Source organism: Columba livia, chromosome 10 (genome assembly GCF_036013475.1).
Source record: "Columba livia isolate bColLiv1 breed racing homer chromosome 10, bColLiv1.pat.W.v2, whole genome shotgun sequence".
Taxonomy (NCBI): Eukaryota; Metazoa; Chordata; class Aves; order Columbiformes; family Columbidae; genus Columba; species Columba livia.
The window spans coordinates 15255908-15276021 of record NC_088611.1 but is presented as its reverse complement, the minus strand read 5'-3'; the positions used below and the strand labels follow the sequence as shown (position 1 = coordinate 15276021).

Below are 20114 nucleotides of genomic sequence, written 5' to 3'. Positions count from 1 at the left end.
CCTTCCATCCATTCCTATGTGTGAGAATAAAGTAACACTTTCTCATCAAGGCATTTCTTTGCAAAAGAGTATGCCAGGGCTCATTCAGAGACCTAGCACCTCCAGTAACAGAGACCACAGGAACCATGAATCCCACAACAAAAAGCCATCCTCAACCCCAAAAGTGGCAATGCTTACAGGAACCGTTGCATAAAGATATATTCAGGATGGGAGCACTTCAAGTGTGGAAAAGTGGCAAAATATTCAGAGCAACTGAATTCTAAACTCACGGGAGTTCACAAGATGTTACCTGGTGATTAACACATCTTGCATGGAGGGACAACCCAACCCCTTCCAATTCTTCCTTTAAGGAGAAGTGAAACACTCAGGTTTTAAGGCATTTCTTAAACATGTCAGGTAAAATCACTACTGTGCTCCAAAGCACCCAAGCTCTTGCTGCAGAAACTCAATAGCTATTACACAGCAAGTGTGAAGTGAAGAAGCAGAAAGAAAAGAGATTGTCAGTAAATAGGGTTAATCCCTGCAGGTAATACCCTTTCCATTAAATTGTGCAGCATTTTCCAGTCTGCAGATTCTCAATCCCATTTAACATCTCTCTCACACCGCAAGCAGACACATCTGAGCTCCCACTCTTCCTCCCCCCCCCACCCAAATTCTGCAAGGCTGTTTTGTCAGGCAGCAGCCAGTTAAACTCAAGGCTGCTGGTACTACCCCGGGAAGCTGTAGGGGGGTGGGTGAGCTGCACAAAAGATCTCAACACAAAAGGCCACCCTTTTCATCCTTTTTTTTTCCTTCATTTTCTCCAGCTGAGCCATGGTTTTATTCAATCAACACTCAAAAAATAGACCCAAATGTAGGAGGAGGTAAGGACTTGGGGGATAATATGTGGCAACACCTATTTTAATACAAACAATCAAATTTGGTAGGTGAGGGGATGTGGGAAGCCTTCAGCTCTCATCTTCTCTCTGCTTCCAAAGAAGCCCTTTAGCCCGCTTGCCCAGTGCTCACAAAAATCCATGCAATATGCTACAGTTATTTTCTGATTTTTTTTTTTTTTTTTTTTTTTTTTTTTCCCCAGGAGAAGATGTAAAGGGCCTGACACCGAAAGGACAGCGAACATCTTTGCATCCCCAGCAAGACTCGCACAGTGTACATAATCACATGAAAAACATGGCTGGCTGGTGCATCGACAGATGCAAACGAGAAATACCAGACTTAGCCTTATTTAGATCACAGCAAAATTAAATGGAGAGGAGAGGGGGAGGAAGGGAAATAATTGTGGCTGTGTAACATGGCTGCACAATTTTCAGAGCCTCACGACTGCCAGCTTGCAGGGAGCAGTGAAAATGTGTGTCTGCTCTAAAGGGAGCTGTTCCTGCCACCCCTGCAGCACAGCCCGTTCATTCAGCGATCCATCCAGCAGCCAGGCACGCCGGCCGGTGACCACGAAAGGCAGGGAAGAACTAAAATAGTTTACCTGATCAACGTAACTTCACGGGAGCCGGAGGTAGGGATTCCAGAAGAAATGCAGCGAAGAAGCAAAAAAAAAAATCTGCTTGGATCCTTCTGGCAGTCCACAGTCTCATCTACATGCATCTGAGCAAACCCTCACCAGCAGCTGCTTCTTTTATCAAGCCCACAGGCACAGCAAATTAGTCCGGTTAGACAGTTCAGTCAATGTGGGCTATTCACAGCGTAGCGGTTGTGCGAGCCCGGCTTCTCCTGTCCCCTGTCCCCGGGTAGGCACCCGCCCACCTCCACATGGCCCTGGATAAACACGATTCTCACAGCACCCACTGAGCAAACCACATGATCCTGACAACCAACAGCGCCGGCGAACGCGGGCTGGACCTCTCGCTTACCGGAGCAAGGCACTGAGAGCTGGCTGAAAAGGCAAAGCCTAAGAATGGGTTTACTTTAAAGGGAAAGGCCATTTATTTTCTTTTTCTTCCCCCCCTTAGCCCCACCAGCCTTCTAATAAATACAAAGCATCAGACAGAGACCCTAGATGAAGCCTGAAACAGTCCTGGAGAGAGAGACGCTGACCACAGCCAGTGTATCCTTGGTCTGTACAGAGCCATGCTGTTTTAAAAAAGAAAAATGTGATACGTCGTCTCTTTTCTCCTCCTCTTCCCACCATGAACCATCTTAAAATATGCATATAGAAATAAACACACACGCACTGAAATGAAGCTCTAATGAGGTGGCAGACAGGATGCACTGTTTGCCATCCTTGGGAGTGGGGAGCAAGCCCGGTGGACACAGCACACAAAAGACATATGCCTCTTAAATAAAGTGATGAATGGGATCCACAGGGTCAAACATGAAGACATGACATTTATAAAAGCCATTTGGCTTTTCTATCATTGCACAAAGGAGAGAAGGACTTCAGCCCCTCTCTCTTCCCAGTGTATCTTTAGGACTAACAGTGCCCTTCTTCTTCCCCTCCAATGCGGGAAGCAAATATGTATATGTAAGGAGGCTATAAATATATGCACACATATATATCCTATAAATACATTTTCTCTTGGTTATCTAAACTCTTCCTTCACAAAGTAACACAGTTAATTGAAAGAGTTCTCCAAACAACCTGGCTGATCAGTGACAGATGATGACTTCACGTCAGCATTTGCATGTAACTAGGAGTTAGTGTAAGCCAACCACATAAAACAAAGGCAAAGACTGATAAGGTATTTGATGCTTAAAAAAAAAAAAAGCAGGTTTTCCAAAAATGGGTCAATAGGAACACATCGTGGCATAACATCACACAGTTGTGTAGTTGGCTTAAAATCCTGGCTGCTGGAGTCACCACACACAAACCACACAAACACAAAACTCCATAAAACCATCTTCCTTTTCTAAAAGAGAAAGGAGCTCAGTGTTTTTATGGCTCTGAAAGTTTGAACTTACTCCTGAAATTCCTCAGAGGCTTAAGAAAAGAGAAGAGAATAAAAGGCGTGTGTGGAGGGAAGAATAAAAAAAGAAAAGAAACAAACCTCATGCTTCCTATGCCATTTCCAACTTCATAATGTTGCAAAGGCTGCCAATACCCGAAAGCAAATGAAGCTTTAATCAGGGTCACTGTCCAAATGTGACTGCAGACAGTAAGAAACATCTCAACAAAGGTAAAACTGAAGTGCAGAAAGCTGTTGGAGTTGGCTACAAATTCATTTCAAACTTAGGGAAAGAAATGGAACACAAAAGCATGAATGGAGGTGCAGGGTGGGAGCAGGACCTCCAGCAATCCTGAAAGGTAAAGCTGTTCCTCCGCCTGCTGGTAATTTTCAGTGTCAGCAATAAGCTGTTATCTTCAATTTGCTCCTGTCTGAGTAGGGAGGTTCAGTACGACCCCTTCGCTCATCTCTGCTTGCTCATTACCTCTCGCCTGAAAGGTGAGAGGAAGCAGGAGGCAGGATTGAGGTCACTTCAGGATTGCACTACAGAGTATTTAATAAGCTCGGCACATTGCTGTCTCTCATCCCATATGGAATTACGATACAGCATCCAGTGTAAGGGCAGTCTGTACTGCCACCAAACCTGCAGCTGCTGCTCACATCAATATGCCAGCAGCCAGGGCAAGCACATGGTCAGTGGTTCACGGCCTGGACAAGGTCAAGTGCATCCAGCCGAGAGCCATGGGGAACAGCCTGAGACCTGAGGGGGACCTGAAGCACCTCCTGTCTGTTTTGTTTGGCAAATATGAGCAAAACCGACAGGATTGCAGGAGAGGTGAAGGATGTTGCACCCCTGGTGTCTCTCCCGATGATCAGATCACAGTTGGCACCTGGCAGGAGTGAGCACCTTCATCTTCCACCACCTCTTCAGCAAAATCCCACTGCTCAGTATCTCAAAGGGGCTGCAGGTGCCCAGAGCACAGGGACAAAGCTGGAGATAATTCAAGCAGGAACAAAAGACTGAGTATGCACAATGCAAAGATATGTGAGCCAGGTGTGATACCCCCAATGCAAAGCAGAGTTAGCCTGGTTTTCAGGATTAATTAGAATTTAGCCTTGAAAAAAGGCAAAACCATTCTCCCATTTTAGTCAATAGGAGTTTGCCATTGTTCCTGATGGCAGCAGGATGTGGGACATTAAGGAAAAAAAGGGTCCAATTTGTCACCTTGAATAGGTGAAAATGAAAGTCCATTCCTTACTGTCACATTTTATTTCTAAAAGGTAGCTTAGGACATTGCTAGAATCTAAGTTAATATTTTTCAAAAATAATTCGAAGCAGGATAAAGTTATTTATAAGTCATTTTTTCCCTTGTTAAGAGAACACAATCTGGTTCTCAAAAAAAAAAATCCCTTGAGATCTTTCTCTCCAGGAATCTCAGAAGCCCTGATGCTCAGCATCCTTGAAGCAACCCCCTCAGAGCATCACAGTCTCCTGCCAAAACACTAATGCTCACCATGTAGTCCTGGAGTTGGCCAAAACTCTGCAGAAAGGAACGAAGGGAGGAGAAAAACACATAAGCAATCTTAAATCAGCCTGAAAATGTGACTTCAGAGAAAAACAGTTGGAGCCCATATCCACAAGACTTGCAGAAGGAAGGTAAAAAACAACCTCAGCCTTTTAAGCTGGCTGGCAGCACAACTGCTTGGTTCTCGACTTCTCTCAGACTATAATTTGACACTTACTTCACTATATTTAATTATTTCAGGCAGGACAGGAGAAGAAGAAAGAAGGAAAAAGCCTGATCAATGTGGTACTAACATCTCCAAGAGAGGAAGATCTCTGTTCATTGCTTCATCTGTAAGCTGGTCCTTCACATCTGCACTCTTGCTAAACAGGAATACATGCGTGTGTCCTTGGAGACCAAATCTTGCTTTTTTCAGGATACTACACAAAGGTACACAAACAAGGCACAAATCTGAAAAGCAATATTCAGCTACCACCTGGAAACTGTGCACAGTTATGCACGGCTTTTTTCTTCATATTCATTGATTTTTAGGAACAGATTATTTAATCTGCACTGTTTAAACCACACCTAAAATTTCAACAAGTTTCTCTGGTACTGAGCCCAGGCAGATGCAACTACAGAACTATTATCACCTTCAAAAAAACCCAAATCAAAACAACAACAAAAAAAACAACCCACATTGTTTTGATATTTCTTTTTGCTTTTACACGGAATGTCTGGCAGCATGTATTCTAGTGACTGCCTCTGAACAGCAATCTTTTTACTGATAAATAGAAGTATACAGAATATAGATCCTGCAAATGTCTAGTTTTGAAAAAGACAAGCATGACACCTACGTGGCTGTCCGGTACACTTGTACTTTGCATTGTGAATTTTTGGTTTGTTTTGCAAGAGTAGAAACATGAAAATTCTCAGTGTTACAAAACTCAGAGTGCTCATTTTTAAACTTCTGCATGGTTTTGTGTAATAAAGAAAATCTTTAAAATAGATCCTTCATGCCATAAAGTGACCCAGTTAAGCAAATTTTAGTTGATATATGGTGTACATATATATATAGAGAGAGAGAGAGATACTCTGCGAAGTGTCGTTTCAGGTTTGCTTCCCTGCCAGAGAGTGTCTCTTTTTCTCACATTAGAAATGAGCAAAAAAAGGACTGATCAGTTTTCCAGCGCTTAATAGATTCTGGCACAACCTGGCCTCCGCTATAAACAAATAGCCTCAGCACATGAAACCCCTGAAGACTGATTAAAAGTAAGCCTGATTTCATCTGCACTGGTTGCGTGCAGCCATTAATATTGTTAACACACAACCTTTTGTTTTCTGTAGCTGGAGGGCAGCTCACGTTACACTCAGCTGAGGCACCTCTGAAGGTATGCTCGCTGCCAGAGACATATATGATTATGTTAATGGTGCTTAACATAAGGAAAACTGACACCACTAATATAGAAATTGATACTTGGACGTAAAGTGACGCTATTAGATTCTGGGGTGGAAGTGGCCTTGCTGTCAATGCAGCCACACAGATTTATACAAGTGCAAGGGAAGAAAGCACCTGGGCTGAGATGGCCACAGGTGATGGACCATGAGCAACTGGGTTTCTCTTTGAAAGGGCTAAGTCTTAAGCAGGGAAATGCTGGGTTTGGACGGAAGAAAATGGAAACACTGGAAACGTTCAGAAGAGCAAAGGAGCACAGAGCCAAGAAACCATTCCCTGAAGTCCTTGTGACTGCAGGGGGGACTTCTACAAATACCTGTGCTGGGAGGGAGGTTTGGACTTTCCTGGGCCTTATGTCATTTTCCCAGCATTGATTCAGTGTTCTAGGATTGGAAAATTATGGCTGACTTTATTGTCTGCAGGACACAGGTAGGTGCACACCATCCACATGAACAACCTAGTGCCTGGCTGCTCCCTGCCAAGGGAGACCATCAGATTTACTGCAGCTGTAATTCTGGCCCTTGCTATCTCTTTGCTGACCTAAGAAAAGAATCATTTTAAATCAAAATTAGGTGATGCAAAATCTAGGGGAAATCCTGCAGACAAAATGATGAGGATACAATTTTTCCTGCAATACTGAAACATTAAATTTTTAAGTCTGACATTTTTAGAAAGACACAGGCCAACAAATATAGGAAGAATACAAGGCTGTTCTCACTCACCCCCCACCTTTGTGTTTTCTTTAAAAATAAACAAACAGAAGAATAAAACATTTTAGAAAGTGATGGCCACAACTCACTTCATTACACACTAGAAGCTCCTCCATCCGTGAACCCATGTGAAAGCCGCCTTCCTTACCTCTGCTCCTCCTGACATGAGTTAACATGAGCCAGGCTCTGACATGCAGCTGATTGACATCAAAGGATCCACTTGATACAATTTATTCCAACTACTTCATTTTAATGACCACTGCAAAGTTGTGCTATAGGAGGCTAGACTTAAGCCTAAACCAGTGCAATTGAGATCACAGCTTCCAGTCTGCCAAGATGAGCTGTCCATTTTGACCCGCTTTAAAATCTCATTAGTTTTAGACAGCATGATACTTCTCAGAAGGACACCTGACAGCAATCTGCTCATCTTCATAGGGCTCAATCAACAACAACAACAAAAATAATAACAAAAAAAGCTTGCAATTTGGTGATCCAGCTGTAGCGTACTCTGCCCTTTTCGACCTGTGTGATCACAAACACTGGGATCTTAGCTCACTCCTGCAAGGCAGAAGCCAGCTTTCTTTCCATAAATGCTGTGGCCTCACAAGCTGTGCTGCTGAAAGCCACAGGAGCTTCCCCAGCCAGGGAGAATGTCTCCTTCCAGCAGGATTTTGAGATCCTTCACACATGAGCAAGGACACTTCCCTGAGCACACATGAATCAGGGAGCTAGTTTTATTTCCAAGATCTCTCACTGCCCCCCTCCTCAGCTCCTTTTTTCCAAATAATGCCTCCAACTTCACACCTTGCTCACCAGATCCACAGAAAGGCAATGGGCTCCAATGCAGGTTTATGCGTTGCCTTGGTACAATGCAATCAGACTTTTTATATGCCACTGCCAATGACTCAGTGTTAAACTTGTGAAGTACACACCAAACAACATGTGCCATGAGACATGTCCCATCAGTTCAGAGACATGATGTGTCCTGCTGCTCCTTTGTGCCCTAGAGCCAGCCTGAACCTGCCTCAGCAGGCAGCCCCCTGCTAACTCCCCTCTCCTTGCTGAGGACTTCGGTCACCCCAGCACCCGTGGCCACCCGACCTCATTGGCCATTGTGCACTGCAATTCAGCACGCTTGAACTGCTCAGGAGCTGCAAACAGCTCAGGGGGCACAGGTTGACCACCCACTCTGTGTTACCGCAGACTGACTGATGATGATCAGGGAGGTGTCACGGCCACAAGCCTGACAGTGTTCAAGAAGAGACTAGACAACACCCTCAGACACATGGTGTAAACTGTGGGGTTGTCCTGTGCAGGGACAGGAGTTGGACTCTGTGATCTTTGTGGGTCCCTTCCAACTCAGGACATTCTATGACCTACCTGCAAATGGTTCTTTTAATTCTGTCTTAAAATAATATTCTCGGATGGAAGCTATTCTTATTAATTGAAACACAGGAGAGATCAGGCTGAGGATTAGAAACCACATCTGTAATTTTTATTAGTTAGGAACATGCAATACACATTTGTTCTTTCTTTTAGTGTTTCAGCCTAAAGGTAATTTCCCTCAATTCTGCTACCAAACATCAAGCACTAAATAGCTCATTCTTTTTGTTTACACTTTGGTGAAATAACAAGTAATAGCAAGCCCTTAAATAGAGCATTGACTCTTTGGAATTCAATACATTTTATAGGAGAACCAAACAGCATTCCTACTTACTAACAAAGGGCAAGCACAAAGGGACACAGAGGAAGGGAGGCTATTTTCCTAAAATCAAGCAACCAAGGAAAGGCAGTGCTGAGATTTGGACCTGTGGGTCCTGAACACTCAGTGTGCTGTCAGCTGGGACTGCGTCTCTGCTGGGACGCCACAGCCACGCTCTTCAGGCCAGCGGCCCCGGGAGCTGAGGAGAATGCAGGAGCGAGATGCGGATGAGAGGCATGCACAGCCCCCTGCTTGAAATGCGGGTTGAGTCAGACTCAAATCTCCCCCTGCACCTAGAAATTCTCTGCCTGAATACAAATGCACGCCAGCCTCACTGCAGAAAACTGCAACAATTAATGCCAAAGAGCAGCCCACTACAGGCCTCCCATTAAACTGTACCCAAAGACAGAAATGGATTGATTTTGAATTTTATTTAAAAGTTCACCAAATAGCTGTGCACTTTTCAAGAAGATTATCTCCCTATCTCTCCCACGCCCCAAAAAAGCAAGCAACCACAGTACCTTGTATCAGCAGCTATGCCCAAGAAAGTTACTAGAAGTGAGAAGAGAGAAGGCTGGTAGCTGCTATGCGTGTCCAGCCCGATTAGATCACCAGCAAGTGTCTCATGAAAGGAAGGGGACAAAACCGTTGGCCATTTGTAAAGTGCAACATGTGATCAGTTCACATAAATGTGAAGTTTCAAGAGATGCAAAAGAGGATGATTTCTGGCACCAAAGCCAGGCTCTTCCCATTGTCTTGTTTTCAAAACGAAAGCCTGTCTGTGCCTTTGTTTCTCCTCTGGTGCAGTTACAGCTCTGTAGCCAGTTGCAAAGAACAGTCGAGGAAGCGAGTATACAGCACTAAGAGCCCGCAATAGGATTTGTTTTATAGCCAAACTACAGACCAGGTCCATGTTCTGGAAGATGCTGTACTAACAAAGAATAACGAGACTGATTCCTGCTCCAAGGCACCTGCAGTTAAGCAATAACGATCCTTCGCCCATGACCCATTCTGATACGCTGTTGTCAGTCATTTGAGTTGGGAAAATGCGTGTTTGATGCATGCAATAACTCACCCAACCGCCGTGAATTACAAGGCAAGGTTTGTCTCACTGAGAATGGACAAGCAGAGTGCCAAGGGCTTCTCAGGAGGGGGAAAAGAGCTCACACTTCTGCAATGAGGGCAGAATAAACCTCCTGCCAACTTTTCCAACGTGATTAAATTAGACCAAATCTATGTCAACTGTACAGAATTCTGTATCAGATTTATCAACAGTTACATAGCATTTAAAAACAAAACTCTAACAAGCCTTGACTAACAGTCTGAACACCAGAGATATGGCAATGAAACCAGAGAAATCCACACAATGTTTTAAATCTAAATACTGTGGCCTTTTAATGCATGATAACTGGAAAGTAAAATATATATTGAAGCATGAAATTAGTGACCCTTGCATCTGAACTGAGAAAACGCAACACAGCAACGTAAATTAGTCATAAGTCCCCCTAAACACGGAAAAAATAGCATTTAGAATTTTAACTGTTATCCATGCAAATAAAGGTAAATTATTTATCTCAGCATGATTTTTAAGCTGACTCAACATCCTTCCATAACTATATGCCTGCTTACAACCAAAATGTCTTCATGCTTGAGAGGAAAGCCAGATGAAACCCAGCGTGAGCACCTCCATGTGTGATGACTCTGGTAGGGCAGCCCTGCCCCAGCTTGCTGGGGATTTGGGGGACTGCGCTTCACCTTTCTGTGCTTTAGTTTCCTTTTCAGATAACCACTACCTTATAGACTTCATTTGGTATTGAGTTCATTTGGAAAACTGCAATCTATGGGTGGCAAGCACCAGCCCAATTTATTAAACATATTCTTCCTTCTTCCTCCAAGTATCCTATTGACAATTACAAAACAAAAAGAGATGTTTTCACACCTGTAAAAGTAGCTGTCTCACAGGACTTGTCTTATCAGCACAAAGATGAAACCACATGCAACCATCCCACAGAGAGGACCTGCAAGGAGAATGGGTGGGAAATGATTGCCCCATTGCCATCCCTGTGGCCACCCCAAGGGACAGGCAGCCCAACCTTCCCTCACCCTATAGCTAATCCTGCCATTTTTGGAGGACTGAGAGGTGTTGGTACCCAGCTATTAGTACATCAACCCTCATTCCCATAGGGTTTACTGACAATCTCAGACTTAGTTAACTGCATCTTTTTGAAATATGGAAATGTGTGGGAAGAGGCAGTAAAGAACTTTTAAAAATTGCAGTACTTTGATCCTAATTAACAGAGTTGACTGAAAGCAAAATATGTAGAGCTAATTTTCACAATATTTTTCCACCATCCCTAGACAGAGCCTTTTTCCTGGCACTGTTTAAAATTAATGAAGTAAATATGTTTGCATATTTATCTTTTCATTACACGGAAACAACAACAAGGAAAACAGATTGAACTGAGAGTAGAATTCTTCCACTCCAAAGCAGTCTGGATGTGGTTTTTGTTTCAGTTCATACAATGCAACCCAAATCAAACAAGCAATGCAAGTTCACTGGCCATGTAAGTAATCTGTTTTATCCAACAGAGCTAGTACAAAATAACTGCCATAGGAATCAACCCCTTCATTTTATTCTTGTCTCTATGGTGAGATACTGAAATGGTTTTCAAAGAAGACAACTTCCTTCCTGAAGTCTAAAAACCAAATCACTTGCCAGTCACCCCAGTCAACTGCTGCCTTATGTCAACTGCTACCTTATGGCTAATAGACTCAGACAATGGAAAAATGAGAAAGGACATATAGACATAGGTTATTTAGGACTTTTTTATTAATTCACAAAGACATCTCCTCTTTTTCTTTTTTTTTAGAAGCTGTAGCCCAGAATCTGCAAACATAAGTGCCTGAGAGGTCAGTGGTCCCTACATGACGTTGCAAACTATGGTCCGATCAGGATCTTACACATGTGGGATGGGAGGAGCAGAGGAACAAACCTGTGGGACTGAGGTGCAGCTTCAGCAAATTCCATGCAGAGAAGAGAGGCAGCTTGTCCAAGTCCTGCTCAAAGCTGCACGCAGGCTCCAGAGTTTGGGGGGGATGGGTGTGGCATACGTGATTAATACATGTGCAGATAAAGCAAGAGAAGAAGTTCAGCCTTGCAAGGATGATTAAGCAGAGGCAGAAGGTAAGGGACCTTCCTTTGGGTTTGAAAACTGCCAGCTTGTCCCCAGGTCTGACTGGACTTAACAACCCTGGAGGTGTTTAAAAGGCGTTTAAGATTAGGTTCTTAGGGACACGGTTTAGTGCTAGAGTTAGGTTAGATTATGGTTGGACTCAATGGTCATGAGGGTGTCTTCCAACCGAAATGATTCTATGATCCCCCTGGCCAGGAAGACCCTACTCATTCCCATGGCACAGCACATGCAGTGAGGGAATCCTCCCTCCCATCAAGTCCCCTCTATTCAAATGTACTCCATAAAATACCCATGACATTGGTGGCTAGGCATCCTCTGTTGTGAGAGACAGGATGAGAGAAGATTGCATCTGGCATCGGAAGTCACCTCTTCTTATCCAGTTTTACCTGGATTATCATGGATACAATAATTCAGTAAAAAATAGGTTGGTTGGTTGTTTTTCCCCCAAAGGATCACAAAGACTAAGTAAATGTGATGGATTTTGCTCTATTCAGTAATTCCTAGTTATGCTTTGATTATTGTATTGATTGCCATTACAAATGCTGAGTACCCGTGATTTTTAATTAACAATTAAAAATGCAAGTTGTACTCAGCAGTACAGGGCTGCAGGTCTTGGACTAGGCTGTTCACAGCATCGATTACACGTGCAGATACACAAGACCCTATGGAAACTCAGATTGCAGAAACTACAAGAGAAAAAATAAGGAGAAAAGAGCTATTATCCTCTCTCCATCGCCTCATATTAAAGGATTAACTAGCATGCAGAATTATTAGCTTTTGGTCTACCTGAAAGAAAAGAACAGAGGACAATTCGATGATGGTATTTCAACCATGAAATTTTGCTCTGTTTTCAAATCTATGATGCTGTTGGAGAGACCTCACTTTTGTGAAACAACTTCTACTGTACAGCTTTTGTATAGAGCTTTGGCACTTAGAGATGAAACTACAAATACAGAATTTCTTACTTCCCTCCTAAATGGCACCATACAGATAACAACTACACTATCATGCATAGAAGACAAAGAAAACCCTTCCACACTTCTCAGTTTGTTTCTAGTCCATCAGTTAGGAAGTTTTGGCTTTCTTGACAATGTAGTTTTCTTTTTCAGAATACGAACGAGCAAGATCAGTTAAGTGACACTGTGGTAAATGGCGTGATAACTACAAAATCCTGTGTTATTTTTTTGCCACAAAAGTCTAGGAAATAGCAATGGATCTCAAGAGTAAATGTTGTCTGTGCATAAAAGGGTTTGCTCTTTGAACTTCACTGAGATGACACAGTCACTGCTATATGAAAGTGTGAGCATTTTCTTATATTTTTTAACCAGTGAAAGCTTTATTTGATTTTCATTCACATGTGAAGATTTAGTACTCTAGTGGAACAGACAGTGTCAGAAGGGTTTTAAATTGCAATGCTATCACTTTAACATCTTTAAGGCACTTTCTAGAAGATAAACTCATCTGCCTATAATGACTAAATGACACAGTAATGGAGAAGAGCTTAAGGTTTTCTTATGGTAATAAAAGGGAATAGTTCACCCAGAAAGAAAAGTAGACAGCTATGCACTTCCTAGAAATTTCTGACAGCAGCCAACACTTCAGAAATGCAAGATAGAAAATTAAAACTCTCAGCAAAGTACTTGATGCAGGAACATGATTCCAGGAAGGAACTGGCAGGTGATTCTGTGACAGTCCTGGGATTGGTGAGAACTGTTGGCCAATGCTAGCACCCCATCCATTTCCAAAAATGCTTAAGTAATATAGCACAAATATTGACTATGCAATGCACAAATAAAGATATCTTAGCTGAAAGCCCTTAAAGAGTAACATGGAAAAAAATCCCACACTGTTTTCACTAATCCTCTGTGAAGCACCCATGGCTCTATACAATCTAGTTAGCCTGCATATTTTATTTGCTCCTATGTAACCCTAAAGATAAAACACTGAACAAAGTTGCTTCCCTCTTTCCAAACACAAATGGCATAACTCTAAACAAAAGATTTTTGGGTGCATAACCACAGTGATCTGCCTGTTTCCCTGGCTGCTGAATTTGTGAAACTATTGTCATTAGAAAAATTGCTCATCACAGTCCTGTGTTGAAAAACAAACACAGAATAAAATGTACTTCACGGCATGATTTGCAACTGAAAGCCAATCAAAAAGCAATGAATACACTCCAACAAAGCTAAATGAAATAGCATAGCTCTTTCAGCCAGCACGTGAACCAAAAGATTATACTTGACATCTGGCAGTAGGTAAAAATATGCTTGGTGAACTGCAACTCTCAAAGTACTCTGCAGAATATTGATACCAGGTAAGTCAGAAAGTAACTACAGCTGGACCATTAGAAGAACCCAAAAGAAAAAGAAAATATGGTCTTTTAGGTGAGACAGAATAGTAACCCCAAGATAGACTATTGGGTTTTTTTCATCCATTAATTAGATTTTTCATTGGTTTGCATTATTCTATTCAAATTTATTGCAATAGCTGATCACTTAGTCAAGCCTTTCCAAAAGCAGAACTCTGTTTTGCATATGCACTGATGCCAAGCAAATTTCTCCATTATAAAATAACAGTTGCAATCGTTCCTTCCCAACTGAGTGCTAGAACATAAATATGCCCATTTAATAAGAATGCAGGACAACTAATGTTTATTAAAAGCACACAAGGCATCAAACCGATAGCAGAAGCCAAAACATGCATTACGATTTTGGTCTTGTCAATACTTGCATGCACAAATAAGTAGGAAAATTCATACTTTCCATTACTCCCACTTCAAAATTGTCACAATCCTGGTTTTAATTTGAAAATAATCAAATATCTTTTCCACAGAAGATTCACCTATATTTTATATTACAGAATCACAGAATAGTTTGATTTGGAAGGGACCTAGTTCCAACCTCCCTGCCATGGACAGGGACACCTTCCACTAGACCAGGTTGCCCAAAGCCCCATCCAATCTGGCCCTGAACAATTCCAGGGATGGGGCATCCACAGCTTCTCTGGGCCGCCTGTTCCGGTGCCTCATCACCCTTGTGGGGAAGAATTTCTTCCTTATAACTAATCTAAATCCACCCTCTTTCAGTTTAGAGCCATTACCCTTGTCTTATCACTACATAATCTTGTAAAAAGTCCCTCTCCAGCTTTGTTGTAGGTCTCCTTTAGGTACTGGAAAGCTGCTATAAGGTCTCCCCGGAACCTTCTTTTCTCCAGGATGAACAACCCCAACTCTCTTAGCCTGTCTTAACAGAAGCGCTCCAGCTCTCTGATCATCTTTGTGGCCTCCTCTGGACTCACTCCAACAGGTCCATGTCCTTCTTATGTTGGAGGCCCTAAAAATGAATGCAATACTCCAAGTGGGGTCTCACAAGAGCAGAGCAGAAGCAGGAGAATCACCTCTCTTGAGCTGCTGGTCACACTTATTTTGATGAAGCCCAGGATACATTTGGCTTTCTGGGCTGCAAGAGGGCATTGCTGGTCCTGTTGAGCTTCTCATCAATTAACACCCCCAAGTCCTCCTTCTCCATTCTCTGCCCAGCCTGTATTTGTGCTTGGGGTTGCCCTGACCCATGTGCAGGACCTCACACTTGGCCTTGTTGAACTTCATGAGGTTCACACAGGCCCACTCTCAAGCCTGTCCAGGTCCCTCTGGATGGCATTCTTTCGCTCCAGCATGTCAAGGAATTATTTGACCATTCAGGAGTTCAGGGATACTGGGAAAATGCCACTTACACATTTTTCTTCAAGAAACACAAGGTCAAAATTAACAGTTAAGTTGCAGTGAAGAGCATGGCTCAATTTATGCCACTCTTCTCTTGCACTTGCATGCTTCCCAAACCTGATTCTAAAAAGACCTTGTTACATGCAAATACAATCCATTATATCAGCTCAATTAAACTTAACGGTATCATAAAGTCAGCGAGCATCTGGAAGTATTGATAAGGTTTCAGTTTATGGACATTTTGGTGGGGAAATTGCTGTTTTCTTTTACATAATGATGCAGCTATTATGGATTTAGGGAGGTTGGGTTTGGGGGCTTTTTTCCTGCTTTCAGTTTAACAGTTTGCTATACCTTCATTCAAACATATATGTGAGAACAGTGGTACTGAATTTCTTCCAGTTTTAATCTTGAAATCTGGTGTGTATATATATATATATATATATATATAAAGAAGGTTTCTCATCAGTTCAACAGCTTGTCTTATCCTGATGCATTGGAATAAAGAGACAGCTCACTTTGGCCATATGTTTCAGTTGTTCCTCTCACTCCCCCGCTGTCTTTCCACACATACCATGACCGTGGACAACCTCTCCATAAGTGGGCAAACAAATGGTTTAGCTCAGATTTGCACAGTGTGTGCTGGCTTGTGTGGGCTCCAGGATCCAACTCAGCTTTATCATTTCAAGCAAACATATTTCTGACAGACACCGTGGTAATTAGAGCAGCTCGATTTTATTAGATTGACAACAGATTAAAGGCCAGGATCCCAACTAGCAGAAATTGGTGTTGCTACCCCAAAATCCATGGTGCTACACTGATCTATATCAGTTGCAAGCATGGCCCCAAGACTTGTACATTGTTTTGTGTCCCCTTACATAACGAGATTTTGAAAATTAAATGTTTTCAAGTCTGTGACTATGGTGCATCATCTACTGGCACAGAGTAGGCTTCACTGACATTCCGGAATTCAGTTTCCACTTCTGACTGTCTGCCCCACCAAATGGTTTAAATTCATGAAGAACAACGTAATTGAAATTCAGATTAAGAGTGGGAGCCTTTTCATCCCTATACAATGAGAAGGGAAAAAAAAAAAAAAAGAGAGTAAAACCTCATCTTTTGGGATCTTTTTAGGTGTCGATGGCTCTGGACAGTCTGCCCCTCATTTTCACCTGAAGACGTTCTGTATGTGTCTCCTTTATGTCTCACATCTCAGTGATGTGAGCTACCTATAGTTTGGATCGGTGATGATTTCTATTAAGGAAAAACCCCAAACTGACAAGTTCAGATCCAAGACCCATTAGCGCAAGCCTTGAATTCTAAAGGACTGAAAGCCCAGAAGTAAAGATCCTCAAAACATCATGGCCTTAGCAGACAAACAGCACATGTAATGCTGAGGAAGATCTTTAATTAAAGGGAGGGCCTCATCTAAAAAGCTGTTCTATCTTAGGTCTTGTGGGCCTTCACCTAGTCCTTATTAGCCCTTCTTCAACAGGCAACAGGACCCATGCACCAAACCCCACTGTTCATATAGCTGACAGTAAGATTCTGACTATGTGCCAGGGTATTCAGAGGCTGTCCTGGATTGTCCCCATGCAAGCAGGTGACGTGGATGTGCAGGGATGAGGGCAAAGGAAGCCTTTTATGTCAGGTGGGTCTATGCCTGTTACCATAAGCATGGGCATTAGCAAATCTCATCAAGAACCCATCTGACCTCATACCAGAGGTGAGCTGCATTTGTTTTGATCAGGGAAAGAAAAGAGGATAAAAATCCATTAAAATGAACCAGCTGTAAGAGGCAATTGAGACTATCCCATTTATTTGAAGTAGACATTATATCACAAAACATTTCAAGAGCTTTGTGATGTTTGGTCTATTTTTAAAGACTTTTAGTTAGTCATAGATGAACCTCAAAACATTCAGCAGCTTGATATGACTAAATATGCTTATCCAAGCCTGTGACCCGACACAAAAAGTGGTTGCAGTGATTTATGTCATCTGAGGACGTCAAACTAGGAAACAGGCCTCTGTTGTGATGCATAAGGATTTTTTTGCTGTTATAACTCAAGTTTAGAACAACCCAAAAGAAAGAATCTTCCACAAGAAAATACCACTATCATAATCTAGTCTGACCTCTCAAGACAAGCAAAGAATGTTTCACCCAGTAACTCCTCCATCACAGCTATAACTTCAACAACGCAATACATTTTAAGACTACGTTTAAAACATTCGTATGTCTCCAAGACTGGCAGAAACCAACTTATACCTTCAGCAGTTCGTCAGGACCTATTTTGTATGTAGTAAACAAATGAAAAAACACTCAAGATATTTTATTGGTTCAAGAGACAGGCAAGAGGAGTCTTTCTTTGTTCTGTAAATCTGTTGCTAGTGTTACACAAATTCCTTATTTACAAGGCTGAGGTGTTTCCAGAGTGAAGAATGCTATCCTGAGGGGTCAGCAGCTCTTTACACAGACAACCACACTCAGACATTAAAGAAATATTTCCCATCTAATTACTAGCACAACAAATAAATTAAAGCCCAGCTGATGAGCATGCCTTATAAATGTACTGATTTATTATCCCCCAAGTCAGAGGGTGTTCATCCCCTGGAATAACTCAGGAAATATGGTCACAACTGGTTTGAACCAAACTATAATACTGGTGAGTGGCCACTATAGAGCAGCACTGGAGCTGAAGATCCTCCTCCCTCCAAAAGCATCACGTGTATTCCCACTAAAGCAACAAAACCCTGATCCAATGCTCACCTGAAATCAACAGGACCAGGTCAAACACAAGTGCTCTGTCTCTGTCATACCCACAGAATGCAATTGTTCTCTCTGAAACTCCAAAAACACATATCAGAAGTGAATCAAGAGAATTCGTAGTTGGAAAAAAATCATACCTGGAATGCATCATGGCTCCAAAGGCAACATTTTCCCTTCAGTTCCCCACACAAAGCCGTTTGTAAGCACACACACAAAAAAATACTGAGTGCTAAAATTGCAGTTTTATTCATTCCAAAACAAGTTTCCACAAGCTGTCCACAGCTATTCTGCTTTCCAACACCTCTTGCCCAATAAAAGACAGGGATAAAACACCACAAAAAAAAAACCCACAAAAAACTATCTGCATTAAAAATTAAATACCTGTAATATTACATATTTTTAAAATTAAGTATTTTTTTGGCAAAAGCTGGACTTTTCTTTTGGCCACAGTTCTGTAACTTGCAAATGTTTTAACGGATCTGGGTCATATTTAGTTGAGCATTTTCATCTGGGCTTACAAATAAAATAACACAATTTTCCCAGGAACTTCTAAACAGTTCGATAGCAAAAGAATTCTGAAATGTTTGGCAACTATTAAGCCTACCAAGTAACTTTTTCTTAAAAAAAAAAATATTCTATATTATAAAAAGAACAACTTCACGATAATTTAAATCATCATCATGTGGGCTGACCATATGAATACTATCAGAGCTGTATATTGCGGCACATTAGTTTTTTCCAGCTGGGTGATGGGCAGAGCTGTTTGCTTTTTAATCCAGCCACATCTGATATCACAAAAAAAAAAAAGGAATGGTGAGCATGAACAACTTGGCCCAATGCATGGGAAAGCAGACTTTTCCCCCTGAAATACTTTGCTATTATTGATTTTGAGACTGAGCGTCTTGACTTCCCCAGCTTTTTCTTTCTATGATTTGGATCATCCCATCATGGTGACAAAGTCACAAGTTTATCTTTCTTATTTTCCTAAAATCTGCACACAGGTAGGCTTTTACTGGAAATTGAGATCTAAGTATTGATAATATCCTGTGGTGTTTTGAGCAAGAATTTCATCTTGCAGTTTGGATATTGCTACAAAAATTTACATTTTTGTTAGGTTTTGTTACAATTTTTGAGATTTTCAATGTATTAGTCAAATTTGTTAAACTTTCCATCATTCTGGTGATCATCAAATCTATGTGGTCATCAAAGTTAAGTGCACATAGGCAGACAAATGTGACGTTTCTTTTTGTCTTCTTTTTAACTTCAATATTAGTCTTAACCCAATGCAGTATCATTTTTGCTTCCTATTTTCCAAATAAACCATTAGACTATCTAATGTGACATGTTACTTAGGAAAGTCAAATTAGGTGATGATTAGCTACTGAATGTATTATAAATACGAGAAACACATAGGCATGATTTAGATGTGAAGTGCCATTTTGGTATTAAACCACTCAGCTTCCATTTGACAGTACAATATTCAGAGACACAAATTAGCCTTTATCTATAATTATATGCACACATTTACAAAAAAATAAAGTCTTGAAATGTATTTTCTGGGAAAACAATCTCGAGACAAAACAATTAGGCACTCACATCAGCCTCTGCCTTGTTCAAAGTAGGTAAAAATGGTATTTTGAGGTATAGTTCCCAGGCAAATTGCATGCAGCACAGCTGTTTCAGAATTTGCAGGCTGCTTTTTTTGAGAGAGCTCTCACTTCTTTCATCTCAGGAAACAGATAAGCATTTGAACTTAATGGCCATGAAAATGATGTGGCCAGAGGTGTATATTCCACTAAGCACCCAATGCCTGAGCATCTCTGAGTCCCGAAGACAACAAATGACACTCGCAGGCATCACTGCCTTTACTTCATCTTATTTTGGACCAGCCCTTCTTTTGTTTCAGTTTGTTCCTTTTTCTTTTTTATTCATTTCTAGTGGTGCAGAAAGCTTCTATGCAGCCTCAATAGAGGCCTGGTTTTGGTATGAGAATATACAGAATTGTCCTTCTTAATTTTAGCTCTAACAATGAAAGTCAGATTTCCAAAGCTCCATACACAACACAATATTTTGCCAAGTGAATATTATTTTTTCCCCTTCTTTCTACAAGTTAATATTATTTTTTCCCCTTCTTTCTAAAGGCAGCACCATAAAAGCTGTACTTTAAT

At 41.6% G+C, this 20114-nt stretch overlaps 1 protein-coding gene across 40 annotated transcripts in view; it reads right to left on the bottom strand.

Annotated features, from left to right (window-relative positions):
• MAGI1 (membrane associated guanylate kinase, WW and PDZ domain containing 1) overlaps positions 1-20114 on the bottom strand; it is a 342732-nt gene that overhangs the window by 126266 nt on the left and 196352 nt on the right. For 3 of the 40 annotated variants that reach the window (XM_065075504.1, XM_065075510.1, XM_065075515.1), the window contains exon 1: positions 1478-1959. The exons of 30 other annotated variants lie outside the window; for them this stretch is intronic. The gene's annotated coding sequence lies outside the window, so the exon portion shown is untranslated. Of the gene's footprint in view, positions 1-1477; positions 1966-20114 lie in introns of those variants that run through there. 7 more of the 40 variants (XM_065075506.1, XM_065075513.1, XM_065075505.1 and 4 more) reach the window with 6 other exon arrangements.